We start from the raw sequence: 16,341 nt of genomic DNA on the forward strand, positions 1-16,341 counted from the left end.
TTCTTGTTCATATCCTGAAGCTCTACTTTCATTGAAGTAATAGTGTCTTGCAAGGATAACAGTGTTGCATCAATTAACTCTTCATCATTGATTATAATATTAGTACATTTCTGGAATCCTTTGCGGGATCATGAAAAGAAGGCTGCCTGCTGCACTGTAGCTTTAATGACAGGAAGTTTATCTTGCATACTGTTTTCACTTTCAGCTTCATCTTTAGACATAATTAGGCTGCACCCATTTCCAGAGCTTAAATCCTGACTACTGTACTATGCTCCAGAAACCACAGTGACAAATGCAATAAAAAAAAGGAAAATTCATTGGAGCTGCAGAGCTTTAACAGTACATCTCCTACTCCAGCAACAGTTTGTTGATGTGTCCTCACCCAAACTCTGGTTTAAATATACTGGGATTGTAAATCAGTTCCAAGTTTTCCAGTGACAATGAAAGCAGTATGTTAATGCTTTGGATTAGTATTAATGTTTGATTTCAACTGGTAAAGTATAGTGTATAATTTCTCCATAACAGTTGTTCCAAAACTATTTCTGTTCTGAGGTGAAGTGAGGTCTGGCAATTTGAGCCAGGCCAAAACACTTAAAGCTCTCACTTAAAATTTGAAAATCTGAGCTATATTTGCAAACCCTTTGTAATGTGACTAGGATGGTCCAGGATTTATTTGAAACCCAAACAATAACTGACATTTTTTCTGACTTTTTAAAAATACACTCCAGATGCCAATATAGGATTGCTGTCAATTATAAATCTATGGGAATATTGAGAGTTAAGTCCTGCTTTCCTATTGGTTACTGGACTGTCTCAATATTTAGGAAAAGACCAGAACTGCAAAAAGAGCACTGTATCCATGGCAATGGGCAGAGCATCTATTCAACATGCAATAAGAAAATTACTTTATTTTTTTCTTCACTGTTTTATTTTCACAGTTTATAGGAGGAATAATGACCTGCAGGGAATTCCAGTGCAATTGGAGCCCAATCCAAAGCCTGTTGAACTCAATGGAAAAGCTCCCATTGAGCTCAATGGACTTTGGATCAGGCCTTACTGATCAGCTGGATGAAGGCCATCGTCTTCACTTAAGGCACTACGCTCTTCCAAATTGATACTTTGCTGCGATGAAACACCTATTTATCATGGTATTGCCTTTACAACTGGATAATTTAGAATAGTTTCCCATTTAATAGCCACCAATTCGGCTTTATTAGCTATTTATTGAACCTATAGCATAAACTTAATTTAATATTGGTCTATATAATTGTAAAGATGGGTGGAATTGACTAAGCTGTTTCATTAGCATAAAAACAATATATTCTTCACCTATAATTATACCAGAGAGACTTTTAATCTTCAGCAGTGTGGAGCATCTGCATCTTCTATTTGATTGGCATTATGGCAGCTCAGCACTTATAGAATCATAGAATAGATGGGACCTAAAGAGTTCATTTAGTCCGTCCTCCCCATGTTGAGGCTGGATCAAGTAAACCTAGACCATCCCTGACACATGTTTGTCTAACCTGTTCCTAAAAACCTCCAGTAACAGGGATTCCGCAACTTCACTAGGTAACCTTTTCTAGTGCTTAACTATCCTTCTAGTTAGAAAGTTTTTCTTAATGTCTAACCTAAATCTCCCTTGCTATAAATTAAGCAGAGTACTTATTGTCCTACAGTCAGTGGCCATGGAGAACAATTGATCACTGTCTTCTTTATAACAACCTTTTATATATGTAACCCTTCTGCCAGATGGAACTGGCAGCAACCAGGATTGGGTTCAATATCTAGGGGTTCCTTTTCAACAATACAACACAGAACCAACTCGAGCCCCCACCCAATAACTTGGGAAAATTACACACCACCCCTGGGTGCCTCTGAGAGGCAATATTTCCCCACTTGCAAGCAAAGAGTCTGAGTGTAGAAAAGAAACTTCTAATGAAAGGAGGGAAGTCTCCTGACATTAATTAGGGAAAATGCCACAAGCAGGATTCATAATCATAAAACTGTGAGCAGAGTGCATGGGGCAGTGTTTTCTGCCTCATGTTCTTGAGTTCTACAACCAAAAGTTCCTTTTCTGTGCCCCTCTTTGCTCTCTCACCAGACCCCACTCACAGTGGTTGTGCTTGGTCAGTGAGGACCCAGGGTTCAGAGGTGCATCTGTGCAGGGCTGCCCAGATGGGGGGGGGGCAAGTGGGGCAATTTGACCCAGGCCCTGGGCCCAGCCGGGGCCCCCACGAGAATGTCGGAGGCTCCCCCCCAGCCCCACTCCCACCTCCACCTCCACCTCCACCTTCCCCCATCCCCCGGCACTTCAGCACGCCGTGTCCAGGAGCAGCCCTGGACAGCGCTAAAGCAGCATGGATCAGGTGGGGACTGAGCTCCTCCCACTCAGAGCCGTGTGGTAATGGGTGGGGCTGCTGCAGTGCTGTCCAGGGCCGCTCCTGGATGTGACGCGCTGAGGCTCTGGTTGAGGCAGGGCCAGGGGGGTTGGATAAGGGGCAGGGAGTCCCAGGGACAGTCAGGGCGTAGGGAGGGGGCAGAGGTTCTGGGGGAGGGGGCGGTCAGGGGACGGGGAACAGGGGCTTGGATCATGGGCCTTCTGAGGGTCTGTCAGAACTCAACAGGGGGGGTGGATAGGGGTCGGGGAAGTCAAGGGACAGGGAGCAGGGGAGTTCATGGGGGATGGGGTCCAGGGATGGTGGTTGGGGGGGGCTCCAGGAGGTGGTCAGGGGACAAGGAGCAGGATGGGTCAGGGATTCTGAAAGGGGCAGTCGGGGGGCAGGAAGTGGGTGGGGGTCAGATAGGGGGCAGGGCCAGGCTGTTTGAGGAGGCACAGCCTTCCCTACCCTAAAGCTCATTCAGCAGTTTGAGGCTTGCAAACAGCTATTTAACACAAAGAGCCAAGCTGTTATCTTTTCCCTTAGGGCTACCATCCCTTTCACTTCTCAAATGCCAAATTATAGTCTACATTTAATTTCAGTGCCATAGGGAGATTCATGTCAGGGGTGGGTAGCTTCATTTAAAATTAGCCACTTTAGATTAACAGTGATAGAGCCAAGAGAGACATGGGGGAGGGATCACATGAGAAGAGCAATATCCTACACCACCTACCTCCTTCCCAACCCTGCCAAGGAAGACCCCTCTCCCCTGCATTCCCTGAGGCTCCAGAGGGGTTAATTCAGTGGTTCTCAAACTTTTGTACTGGTGACCCCTTTCACATAGAAAACCTCTGAGTTTGACCCCCCCCTTATAAATTAAAAACACATTTTTAATATATTTAACACTATTATAAATGCTGAAGGCAAAGCAGGGTTTGAGGTGGAGGCTGACAGCTCGCGACCCCCAGTAATAACCTCGTGACCCCCTGAGGGATCCCCAGTTTGAGACCCCCTGGGTTAATTTAATTTTAGCACCCTGTGTCCATTCACATGCATGTGCTATTTTGAGCATTTCAGTTTTCACAACATAGGCTCATCCTAGATTTTGGAACAAGCTCAAATGCTCAGTTCGTGGAGTATGTACATAAGCTATACTAAAGACAAACCTACAGTAACCGTCTCCAGTTTGTGAGGGACCCCATGGAGCCAGTCTCTAGGAAACAGATAAATGCATGGAGGTTAAGTTCATTAATGTCTATTAGCCACGATAGGTAAGGAATGGTGTCCCTAGCCTCTGTTTGTCAGACGGTGGAGATGGATGGCAGGAGAGAGATCACTTGATCATTACCTGTTAGGTTCACTCCCTCTGGGGCACCTGGCATTGGCCACTGTCGGTAGACAAGATACTGGGCTGGATGGACCTTTTATCTGACTCAATGTGGCCATTCTTATGTTCTTATGTTCTAACCTAAATGAACCCAAAGTTATGGAGACAAATATGAGTCAAGGAAGCCAGCAGAGTATCAGAAACCCGGAAAAATCTCTGACTGGATGGGCTCAAGCGTTTGGTCACAAGCTGAGGAGGTTCAAAAGTTTTGGATTTTTTTTAAGCAGAATTTTTTATTGTTTCTTTAAACAATCAAACACAGCAAGCAGCAAATATTTGGCCACACACTTCTGAAACCCCAAACCACGTTTAAGTTTTGGCAGACTAATTTCAGCTTTTCAATTAAAAAAACCACAACAAATTTTGAAGGAAAGCAGGCATTGGCCATGATTTTTTCTGCTTTTTAAAACCCCCTAGTTTTCGATCCAAAAAAAGTTTTTACGTAAAACATTTGTCCAACCCTTTTAATGAGCTTTAGTGCCTTTTAGCACTAGCTGATGCTGAGAACCAGTGATACCTTGTAAAGGTGACTTGAAAATAAGTTTTCTCAAAACTGGGTTTGTGCCAAGATGCGGAAGGTTTTTAAATGTTTATTTTTCCCAGGGCGGCCCGGGGTGGGGGACAAGTGGGGCAATTTGCCCCAGGCTCTGCAGGGGCCCCCACAAGAATATAGTATTCTATAGTATTGCAACTTTTTTTTTATGGAAGAGCCCCCTGAAATTGCTTTGCCCCAGGTCCCCTGAATCCTCTGGGCAGCCCTGCATCTGTGTGAGTTCACCTCCCACCCAGGGAAGATGGAACCTTGCTTGCTCTGCCATCTGAGCACTCGCTCTGGCTGGCCACCACTCCAGCCACGGTTCCTCTCCACTGGCCACCCTGCCACCTGCTTATTCCACTCTGCTGGCCACCTTGCCAGCTGCCATTCCCCTCCAGCTGCCTCTCTTCTGTGACTTCTGCAGGTCAGTCTCCAGGTTCCACCCAGCTCTAGTGATTTTTAGCTCTGAGGCTGGGCAGAGATATAGTCCCACCACAAGTGATTGTCAGCTCTTTTAAGCACTTAAAATAACAAAAGGCTCCTAATGGAGCCCAGTTAGCTCTACCTTTGAACAGTGAGGAGGAACAGGTTAAACCAGATCAGGGATCCTGAGGGAAAGCCCACACCTCCTGGCTGGGAGCCCTATCTGCCCCTGTCTTCCCCTCCTTCACAGGGATCTGGCATTTGAGATCCTTTCAACTGAGGGTGACCCCTTCATTTGGCACAGGTTAAGCCAGAGGTAGGCAACCTATGGCACACATCCAAAGGCGGCATGCGAGCTGATTTTCAGTGGCACTCACACTGCCCGGGTCTGGCCACCAGTCCGGGGGGCTCTGCATTTTAGTTTAATTTTAAATGAAGCTTCATAAACATTTTAAAAGCCTTATTTACTTTACATACAACAATAGTTTAGTTCTGTATTATAGACTTATAGAAAGAGACCTTCTAAAAACGTTAAAATGTATTACCGGCACGCGAAACCTTAAATTAGAGTGACTAAATGAAGACTCGGCATACCAATTCTGAAAGGTTGCCGACCCCTGGGTTAAGCGAAGTTCTGCACCCCTTTACTCAGACAATAAAGACAACAACACTGATAACAACGTTTCACTACCCCTGCATACAGTACTAAAGTGATTTGTAACCCACCACCAGCCAAATTTGATCACATGGAGCTACACAGCTCCTATCTGCTAGATTCCTACGCAGAGTAGGTGTGTTCATGTAAATACAGTTTGCTCCTGAAGTCCCCCCACAACTAGCTGTCCGGGAACAGTTCATTCAGATGCTGCTTACACATATTTGAAGACTGTTATATCCATCACTTCAGTTGATGAATCCATTTATGTAACAGCTAGATCCAAGGCCCACAAAAGGGAGAATTAATGGAGAGGCTCATATGTGGTGTCTCTGAATAGGAAAACTGTTGAAAATCACTTGGTCAGCGTTGCCACCTGATGGAATGATTATGGGCCTACCCTAAAGCCCATTGAAGTCAATGGCAGTCTTTCCAGTGCTTTCAATGAGCTTTGAACCAAGCCCTTATAGAATTCAGGATACTCAGGGTGGGAGTTTCTAAAGCATTTTCTAAATGTTGGCCTAATTCTACTCCATTGAAGGCAATGGAAGTTTTACTTACATTGTAAACTCTTCTGGGTAGGGTCTGTCTTTTTATATGTTTCTTCAGTGTCTGGCACAATGAAGTTGGAGTTTTTAGGTGCTCCTGCAATACAAATAAATAAGAACAATGGGAACAGCGGTAGGCCAGTGCTGAGCACTTTAGAAAATCTCACCCTCTAAATGGAAAGAGTAATGTTATTTTACATAAGTGACATGATAATAAATTATATAAACTGATTTACATTTGGTTATAAAATTTTACTACTTTTGGGATATTATGAACACTGTCTTTTTTCATATTGTAAGTGAAACCTTTGTAAGTTTTGAATATGTGGAAAAAATAACAGAATAACTTCTATAAAAAGAACAAAACAATAACAGGTGTAACAAAAATCATTTTATACCATTGCAAAATTGTTCTCTGATCACTCAAAATATAACCATAAATTCCTTGTCCTCCTTCAGATGCTGAATTTTCCTTTCCATGCACTTCCTGTAAGCAAAGTAGTTTAACGGAGTAGTGAACAAAGAGATAGTCAAATGATTGCAGATACATCCTTAATTAAAACTTAATTTAATGCTTCTGAAAGGCACTGGATTAACAACACTGGAAATTTAATTATTTATCCACAGAATAAGGATACTGTGGGTAGTATAATGAATGCTTTCCTACCAGCATACTGCAGCCATGAACAATGAGCAATATAGTTCTTTGCTTCTCCTCTGAAAGTGTCAAAAATTATGTCAATCTGTGCTAACAAAGTATTTTTTGTGGTGTAAGTCAAGCAACTGAACCAAGACTACAACTCATTTCATATTGGGTAGTGACTTCAGTGATTGTAGACTTAGGATGGATTTGAATCAGTAACTCAGAAGTTAAAAGGACCTAACTCTCATTATCAATACCTTGACCTATCTAGAGATAAACTGTTTTGCCAAACTAATCTGTGTATTGGATACATAAAACTATGAGTAACTAATATAGTTCTGTATTTTCAAAAGACGTTATCAGTTACATGCCCACACAAATATGCATGATCAGAGAATCTACGTGGTTGACATTGCTTGCATGCCTAGTTTTTAAAGAAGTCTTCAGACACTGTGTGGAGTATTAGTCATTTTTTCTCAAGTCTTAGCTGCATACTCTATATATGGAGATGTTAGACCGGGGTTGGCAACCTTTCAGAAGTGGTGTGCCGAGTCTTCATTTATTCACTCTAATTTAAGGTTTCATGTGCCAGTAATACATTTTAACGTTTTTAGAATGTCTCTTTCTATAAGTCTATAATATAGAACTAAACTATTGTTGTATGTAAAGTAAATAAGGTTTTAAAAATGTTTAAGAACCTTCATTTAAAACTAAATTAAAATGCAGAGCCCCCTGGACAGGTGGCCAGGGCTGGGCAGTGTGAGTGCCACTGAAAATCAGCTCACGTGCCGCCTTCGGCACGCGTGCCATATGTTGCCTACCCCTGTGTTAGACAATAGGTGTGGCAAGCCACTAGTTGTGGCCTCTGTAAACTGAGATCAGCATCTGGGTATAAGTGAACTGACTGGGCCTCAACCCATATAAAATGGAAGTGAAGCTTAAAAGCTGGGGAAAGCTATGCTCACATCTTGTCAAAATGACTTGCAGACTCAAGATCTTTATTAGATTTGTTGCTGCTGCTAGTTTCTCAGGTAGAAGCAATGCCTTGTAGTGCTTCTCATCAGCTCTGGTTGGCCATTCCTGTCTAACTGTGGTCCTTGTAAATGTCATCTACACGTTTGTCGATTCCAAGCAAAATTATTTCATTTCACTATAGTGACTACCCAGAAACTCTAGCTAGTGCTCACTTTGAGCTGGAGGGAGACAGAAAAGGCATATACATTAACATCTGTGCTCAAATCTCTGCACTGGCTTCCTGTTCATGTCAAGGTGCAATTCAAGTCATTTGTGATACTGTTAAAGACCTTAAATGGCCTACAGCCCAATTAGCGGAGACACCAGCTCTTGCTCAATTCCCCATTGTGACCATTATATTTATCTCAGATGATCTTGTTAGCAGTTCCTAGGAGAGAACATGCCAGAACCAGCAGCAGGGCTCCCACAATTAAAGGCCCTGCCTTTGGGAATCGCCCCTTTTGTGGTTTTAGGGAAATATAAAAGGTATTTAGGGACAGACACTGAGTTTACTGTGAAAAATGTTTTATCTCCCAATTTATGGGGCAGTAGAAGGTAATTTGTACATAACTTTATATTTCTTTGTTTATAAATTATGTGTAGTAAAGTACATTATCCAAGCAAGGCAGGGAGGTGAAGGTATGGTCTGTGAATGAGAACTGTATCTCAAGTGAAGCACATTAGCAATTTAGATAGGTAATTAAATTGTTTCTCTTAATCAGGGAAAGGCTGGTGGAGATAGGAGTGTCTCCTCCTATTCTGCAGTCAATGTATAACATGCTCTCTGATGGGAGTGAAGTTTATGAGGGGAAAAATTCTTCCTCTGTGTGGTATATTTGTGACAGGAATTTCAAGTGATGGGAATTCATTAGCAATTGCATATCTAAAAAATCAGTTTCTTTTGTGGTTTACTATGGATGGAGGAACTTTAAGGAAAATAACTCCAAATGTGAAAAAAAAATGTATGTATGATCAATTCACTGAAATACGTAAGGGAAACCTCAGACATGTTTTATATACATGCTTCAAGCTTGTCTGCCTTCAAATGTTACATAAAACTAAAGTTATTACTGTGGTGTGCTGTGGATGGCTGGTAGCAGGAATATTTCTAAGTACATCCAAAGTATGACATTTTAAATAATTTAATTCATAAGGATAGAAATGGTTGTCATATCCTGATATGTTTAGCATTGGGAAATTGATATAGGTTCACTCTACAGCTCCTGGAAATAATAGAATGTTATTGAATCATGTGAAATTCATGCCGGGTTTGCAGCAGTAAATTAAGATTACAACTCATACAGTGACAGGTTATCTTTGGACTAGTATCTCTAATCTCATGATGTCTTTACTAAATTGCTTGCCTGGAAAGACATGGATGAGAAGACTTTTTTTTGTACATTAGAGTTAAATCATGGCTTCGGTGTGTTTGATCTCCCTGTGCTCCTTTGAGATCTGTAACAGTCTATGGCAGAATGTACTTTTGTTAGAGCTGGTCAAAATGGTTTCAATTTTTGGGTCAAAAAATGGCCATTTTTCAAAACTGGAAATGTTAGGGCTAGTCTACACTTACCGTCCGGGTCGACGCGGTGAGTTCGACTTCTTGGAGTTCGAACTATCGCGTCTGATCTAGACGCGATAGTTCGAACTCCGGAAGTGCCGCGGTCGACTCCGGTACTCCACCACTGCAAAAGGCGGTGGCGGAGTCAACCTTGGAGCCGCGGACTTCGATCCCGCGGCGTGTGGACGGGTAAGTAGTTCGAACTAGGGTACTTCGAGTTCAGCTACGCTATTCACGTAGCCGAACTTGCGTACCCTAGTTCGACCGCCGCCCTTAGTGTAGACCTGCCCTTAGTGCAAAAACTGGTTTCAGATTTTTCTTTTTTTGTTTCTTCAAAAAAACTGGAAAATGAAAAATTTAGGGGTTTTTTGGTTCATAAGTTTTCCTTCCATTTCTCTGTCCCCCCCCTTTTTAAAAGGTAAAGTAATAACAGGGGTGACATGAAAACAAATTGCAGCAGGGGAGGAGAATAAGAGGGGAAAGGAAAACTAAATTAACAAAAATCAAGTAAATAAAAATTGTTCCTTTTCAAAATCTGTGGAATAAAAATCACTTGAAACCGCCAAATTTTTTCATGAAATGTTTATTTTTCTACCAGCGCAATATTTATTTACCCCTGTAGCTTTATAAGGTTTGAAAGGGACTAGCAACCATATAGACTACTCATGGGACCTTGCCTTGTGAGTCTTCTAAGACTCCTCCTGCTGAGAACAGGGATGTCCAATCTTGCAATACTATGGCTATTGCTACACTGCAAGTGAAGGCATGATTGTAGCAGAGGTAGACATAGCCATGCTCACTTTAGTTTGCCTAACCCATTTAACAATAGTAGTGTAAATGTGGTGGCTATGCCATGCTGAAGCCTGTTCTACTGCATTTACACTACTGTTGTTACCCGTGCAAGCTAGACCAAAGCTCGCACCTGTGCCTACCTGTGCTACCGTTGCATGCAGCATGGATATATTCTAATGGGCAGACGCTCAAATGACATACTTTTTGCAAATAAAAGTTTGTGACTTTTTTTAAACTGACATCCACAATGTTTGCTTGAATGTAAAATGTCCCTATAGATAAATAGAAATAGCTTGTTTTTTCAGTTTGTTAGCAGTAAAAACCTACAACGAATTAGCTTTTTCTTCACTCTGTAATTGTGGACTATGGTGAGAAGGCAGTAACAAGCTACAATTAGCTCTTGGCCATAGAAACCAACCCTCCAAATATGCAAAAGGAGTTGAGAACAATGTAGGGACCTCATCCATGTTCTTTGAAGAAGGTCTGTAAAATCCTAAAACTGCTTCTGCCAGGCAATTTCTTAGGGACAGACCTTCAACAGGTGAACATCTGCATTACTTCACGATTTCAACGGAGCTGCTCCAGATACCACCAGCTGAAGCGCTGGACCTTTATGTTTATTATCCTCTTTCTTAACTAGAGACAAGTAAAACTTTGTACAGTCAGATTCAGGGCATATTATATAAAATCTAGATGCATTCAATACAGGGAAAGGGTAGATTTAGACCAGTAAACACATTACCGGTATTTCCTTAAATCAAAGGTCTGTGAAGTGGGCTTCTTCCTTCATAAGTTACAACTATAAGAAAATAAACATGTCAAGACACCCATACATTTTGTTTTGGAATTACTCTGTATTGAGCCTACTGTCTTCTGCCCTATGCAGTTTCGTATTTCTGTCCCAAAGTGGAGAGAAATCCCTGGAAACTACATTTATATCCTTTTACTTACACTGACGCAAAAGAGTTACCCTGTCATAAAAGGTAGGGGGAGACAACTAAAGGCAATTTTGGTACCAGATTTCTTTCAAGGTTGGGAAATCTATCTCGTTTCACAATCTTGGAAATGAGCCAAGTTAGAGATACCTCCTCTTACAAAGGGTGGCTTTCACCCCATCTGTCCCGTTCCTCACTACCTCCCTTTTTGGTCAGTCATTTCATCCTTTTTGTATAACGTAGATAGACTTCAATAACTCTACATTATTTCTTAGTTGTTCTCATAAAGATGATCTCATTCATATTAAAGTAGTTTGACTCATGAGTAGAATTGGAATGTTCTTTAGTTCCTAGCATGATATTTGTCAGAGCTCTCAGATCCTAAATGATTCTTTATGTTGGAGAAAACCAGATGAATAATTATGGACTATTGGAGGATGATTTAGAGGGTCTCTGTCCCCCATTTTGTTCAAGATATATATGAAACTGCTAGGAGGGTTATTAGTAAGGAGATACTAGGTGAGTTGTCTTTAGTGTATGAATGATATATAGCTCTATGTCATATTTAAACGGATCACACTGACCACTTGGTGGCTGACAAAAAATGGGGTATTGATAAGGGCTGGATGGCTGAAGCTCAGTATAAAAAAAAGAGAGAAAATGTGGGGAAGTGGTTGGGAGAACTTGCAAGTATTATAACAACACCTCTGATTAAGGCAGTGCCTTTGTCATTTGTTACTGAGGTCCACAGCTTAGCACTATGGTTATTATTCAAGGCTGTTCTGATCTTGTTTTTACCAAATGTATGTCAATTTTAATTGTAGTTAGGATTCTTAATGTACAGGTTGAGCACCTACTAATGGAAAGACATTTTTTAGAAACTGAAAAATATGACTATGAAAGACCTTTGCTAGCTAAAGGTACAAGTAATCACAATTACAAATAATTAAAAAGCCATAGGTACACTATTGCCAGTTGCACTGGAAAATAGACGTGTATGATTCAATGACATTAGTCCCAAGACAGGCAAGCAGTACATTTAATACTGAGGTTGTGCACACGTTACTCAGGATAATTATTTCATTAGCAGCTAAAATTTACTGTTTATACTGCTGTTCTTCTAGAAATACACTTGAAAAATTTCAGGATTGGTGAAACAAGTTTGTATGTATGTTAGGGGCATTGTGTTCTCAGCACTGGCATCACTGTTGTAGATGACCATGTTCATGTCAAAAGATGAGACCTATCTTTTAACTAAAGTGTGTCTTAAAGAAATTCATTCACAGTCGTATCTAGTTGACCATTATATTTGCACTGGAAAATACAGTTCAAATTATTCCACTGATTTTTTTTTGAAGAGAAATCAAATGTTTCTTTCCCACTTAGTAAAGGAGCCTAGATTTAGTTTGTGACCATTTTAAATAAATTCACTAAATAGGTTAAAAGTAAAAAGCATTAAAAATGACCCATTTTTGAGATTTCTCTTCATAGGTCCCTTTTGGGTACTATTTAGAACGTAAAAAAATTCAGACTTCTCAAACGGGTATATGTATTTTGTGTCTGAAATACAGGGCATGTTTGAATGTAATATGTCCACTATTAAGTATTTCATATTTCCCCCATAACTTTTTATTTACACAAATGCATTTGTTGATGAAGGCATTTTACTATAGATGTGGGAAGCATATTACTATCATGAAGCCAACACAGAATGCATTTAACCTAAGTCTTGGTTTACAGGGCATGGGGCCATGTATCAAAGCATGGACTCGCCACATCCCAGCCCCTGCTGTGGACCTACTACTCAATTCCTACCCCTTATATCATTCAATGAAGCCCCATTCCCTCTTGTCACAGGGGACATGTTCCCTTGTTGCTGACTCCCTCCCGCTGAAAGCAGCTAGTCACCACCCTGCTGGGCACCCACGCTCACAGAGACATCCACAGAGAAACAGGCAAGTTATTTAGGGACTGATTTTAAACTGTATTTGGGTGCCTAAATTTGCAGTTGGCCTCCCAAATATCATTAAAAATCTGGCCCTTAGTCTCTCTTTGCCTCAATTCAAAACCTGCAAAATGGGGATAAAAATCCCTACCTTACAGCATGTTATGAGGAAAAATACACAAAAGACTGTGAGGTGCTCAAATACTATGATAATGGGGAGAATATAAGTACCTAAGATAGACAGAAGCTATTACAGTGTTGCCAAAGCATGCAACATAGAACTCTCAGGTTTATGTTAGCAGTAGGTACAATCATCTCAGAATGAGGCAGCATCACTAGGGGACAGATTGCTTTTGCAGTCCTTCACATTTCCCATGAGTGCATATATTCTCATTAACAAGATGCAATTAACATTGCATTTAATTTACAGATTCATTTCTCTAAAGCATTGTCCAACTTATGTATGGTGGAATCTATGGTTAAACCCTACTTCTGCACTGCACTGTGGAAGTTATTTATAGTCACAAATAAAGATGATTTTTGAGGATACTGTCTCTATAGAAACTGGTGGTGGACTAGAATTAAGAGGTTTCTTAGAGGAAGTTCCCCTGCTCAATTTTCTCTGTGGAATGATACCAACAAGAGCTTAAACTCCTTGTTGGCTGGCAGAAAAGGATGTTTGGCATGTAATAAATTCATTAATAAAAAAATGTAAACATTTACAGTTGACAGTATTTACTTAATAAAAATGCCGGCAGCTTCATTTCTTCAGTTGTGTCCATTCTTTACTTACATTCTAAACAACCAAGGGAAATTCCAGCACACACACACACACACACACACACACACACACACACACACACACACACACACACACACACACACACACACAGTGTTAACATGATGTTAAGGTTGCTGATGTTCATTTCCAGTTTACTCAGAAACTGAAAATACAAGTGTCACACAGAAGCCCCTTGGTGCCAACTATCACAGGGTTCACCATTCTTTACAAGCAACCTGTGTCAGACCTAACAAGCTGACAACACCTAATACATCATTTTCATGGTAAAAGCAGCAAAGAATCCTGTGGCACCTTATAGACTAACAGACGTTTTAGAGCATGAGCTTTCGTGGGTGAATACCCACTTCGTATTCACCCACGAAAGCTCATGCTCTAAAACGTCTGTTAGTCTATAAGGTGCCACAGGATTCTTTGCTGCTTTTACAGATCCAGACTAACACGGCTACCCCTCGGATACCATTTTCATGGTATTTATCCATGAAGGGTAGCATGTGAGATCACTGCTGAAAGCTTGTAACTTATCAATACTCAAGCACTGTGAGATATGTGTATGGATGATATTTAAGGAATAATATAACTAACTCCTAAACACAGCCTGCCCTTTCCATAGCTGTCAGGCTACAGCTGCTGGCTGTTCCTCCAACTCATCAGTCAAAATAAAACAAAGATTCACAGATTGACTTTTGGGCCATGGAATGTCAGAACTCTTTTTGACAGTGACCAGAGACCAGAGTGAATGTTAGAGGGCTTATTCCTTCACCCATTTCTGTGGTCCTTCTCACGTGAACAGAAAGCAACAATATGCAAAGTCCGAAGGTGCAAACAATTCAATGTTTATTGGGGTGAACTTCCAGCAAGCTTAAATCCAAGTTCCTTTTTCCTTATTTTTGAATCCCCACTTACTTCCTGTTTGCCCCTAATTTATACAGTAATATTCTCAGCTATACCTTAACCAATCATTTTACTGAAATCTATCTAACCAATCCTAACATAGTGTGACATAATTCTCATAAGAACATAAGAACATAAGAAAGGCCGTACCGGGTCAGACCAAAGGTCCATCTAGCCCAGTATCTGTCCACCGACAGTGGCCAATGCCAGGTGCCCCTGAGGGAGTGAACCTAACAGGCAATGATCAAGTGATCTCTCTCCTGCCATCCATCTCCATCCTCTGACGAACAGAGGCTAGGGACACCATTCTTACCCATCCTGGCTAATAGCCATTTATGGACTTAGCCACCATGAATTTATCCAGTCCCCTTTTAAACATTGTTATAGTCCTAGCCTTCACAACCTCCTCAGGTAAGGAGTTCCACAAGTTGACTGTGCGCTGCGTGAAGAAGAACTTCCTTTTATTTGTTTTAAACCTGCTGCCTATTAATTTCATTTGGTGACCCCTAGTTCTTGTATTATGGGAATAAGTAAATAACTTTTCCTTATACACTTTCTCAACATCACTCATGATTTTATATACCTCTATCATGTCCCCCCTTAGTCTTCTCTTTTCCAAACTGAAGAGTCCTAGCCTCTTTAATCTTTCCTCGTATGGGACCCTCTCCAAACCCCTAATCATTTTAGTTGCCCTTTTCTGAACCTTTTCTAGTGCTAGAATATCTTTTTTGAGGTGAGGAGACCACATCTGTACACAGTATTCGAGATGTGGGCGTACCATGGATTTATATAAGGGCAATAATATATTCTCAGTCTTATTCTCTATCCCCTTTTTAATGATTCCTAACATCCTGTTTGCTTTTTTGACCGCCTCTGCACACTGCGTGGACATCTTTAGAGAACTATCCACGATAACTCCAAGATCTTTTTCCTGACTCGTTGTAGCTAAATTAGCCCCCATCATGTTGTATGTATAGTTGGGGTTATTTTTTCCAATGTGCATTACTTTACATTTATCCACATTAAATTTCATTTGCCATTTTGTTGCCCAATCACTTAGTTTTGTGAGATCTTTTTGAAGTTCTTCACAATCTGCTTTGGTCTTAACTATCTTGAGTAGTTTAGTATCATCTGCAAACTTTGCCACCTCACTGTTTACCCCTTTCTCCAGATCATTTATGAATAAATTGAATAGGATTGGTCCTAGGACTGACCCTTGGGGAACACCACTAGTTACCCCTCTCCATTCTGAGAATTTACCATTAATTCCTACCCTTTGTTCCCTGTCCTTTAACCAGTTCTCAATCCATGAAAGGACCTTTCCTTTTATCCCATGACAGCTTAATTTACGTAAGAGCCTTTGGTGAGGGACCTTGTCAAAGGCTTTCTGGAAATCTAAGTACACTATGTCCACCGGATCCCCCTTGTCCACATGTTTGTTGACCCCTTCAAAGAACTCTAATAGATTAGTAAGACACGATTTCCCTTTACAGAAACCATGTTGACTATTGCTCAAGAGTTTATGTTTTTCTATGTGTCTGACAATTTTATTCTTTACTATTGTTTCAACTAATTTGCCCGGTACCGACGTTAGACTTACCGGTCTGTAATTGCCGGGATCACCCCTAGAGCCCTTTTTAAATATTGGCGTTACATTAGCTAACTTCCAGTCATTGGGTACCGAAGCCGATTTAAAGGACAGGTTACAAACCTTAGTTAATAGTTCCGCAACTTCACATTTGAGTTCTTTCAGAACTCTTGGGTGAATGCCATCTGGTCCCGGTGACTTGTTAATGTTGAGTTTATCAATTAATTCCAAAACCTCCTCT

At 40.9% G+C, this 16,341-nt stretch overlaps 1 long non-coding RNA gene across 1 annotated transcript in view; it reads right to left on the reverse strand.

Annotated features, from left to right (window-relative positions):
- Nucleotides 1–6,375: 6,375 nt before the first annotated feature.
- Nucleotides 6,376–16,341, reverse strand: part of LOC123364876 — a 30,031-nt gene continuing 20,065 nt past the window's right edge. Inside the window, exon 3 of the long non-coding RNA XR_006577321.1 lies at nucleotides 6,376–6,416. This is a non-coding gene — a long non-coding RNA (uncharacterized LOC123364876). The remainder of the gene's footprint in view (nucleotides 6,417–16,341) is intronic.

This window comes from Mauremys mutica, chromosome 2 (genome assembly GCF_020497125.1).
Source record: "Mauremys mutica isolate MM-2020 ecotype Southern chromosome 2, ASM2049712v1, whole genome shotgun sequence".
Lineage (NCBI taxonomy): Eukaryota > Metazoa > Chordata > Testudines > Geoemydidae > Mauremys > Mauremys mutica.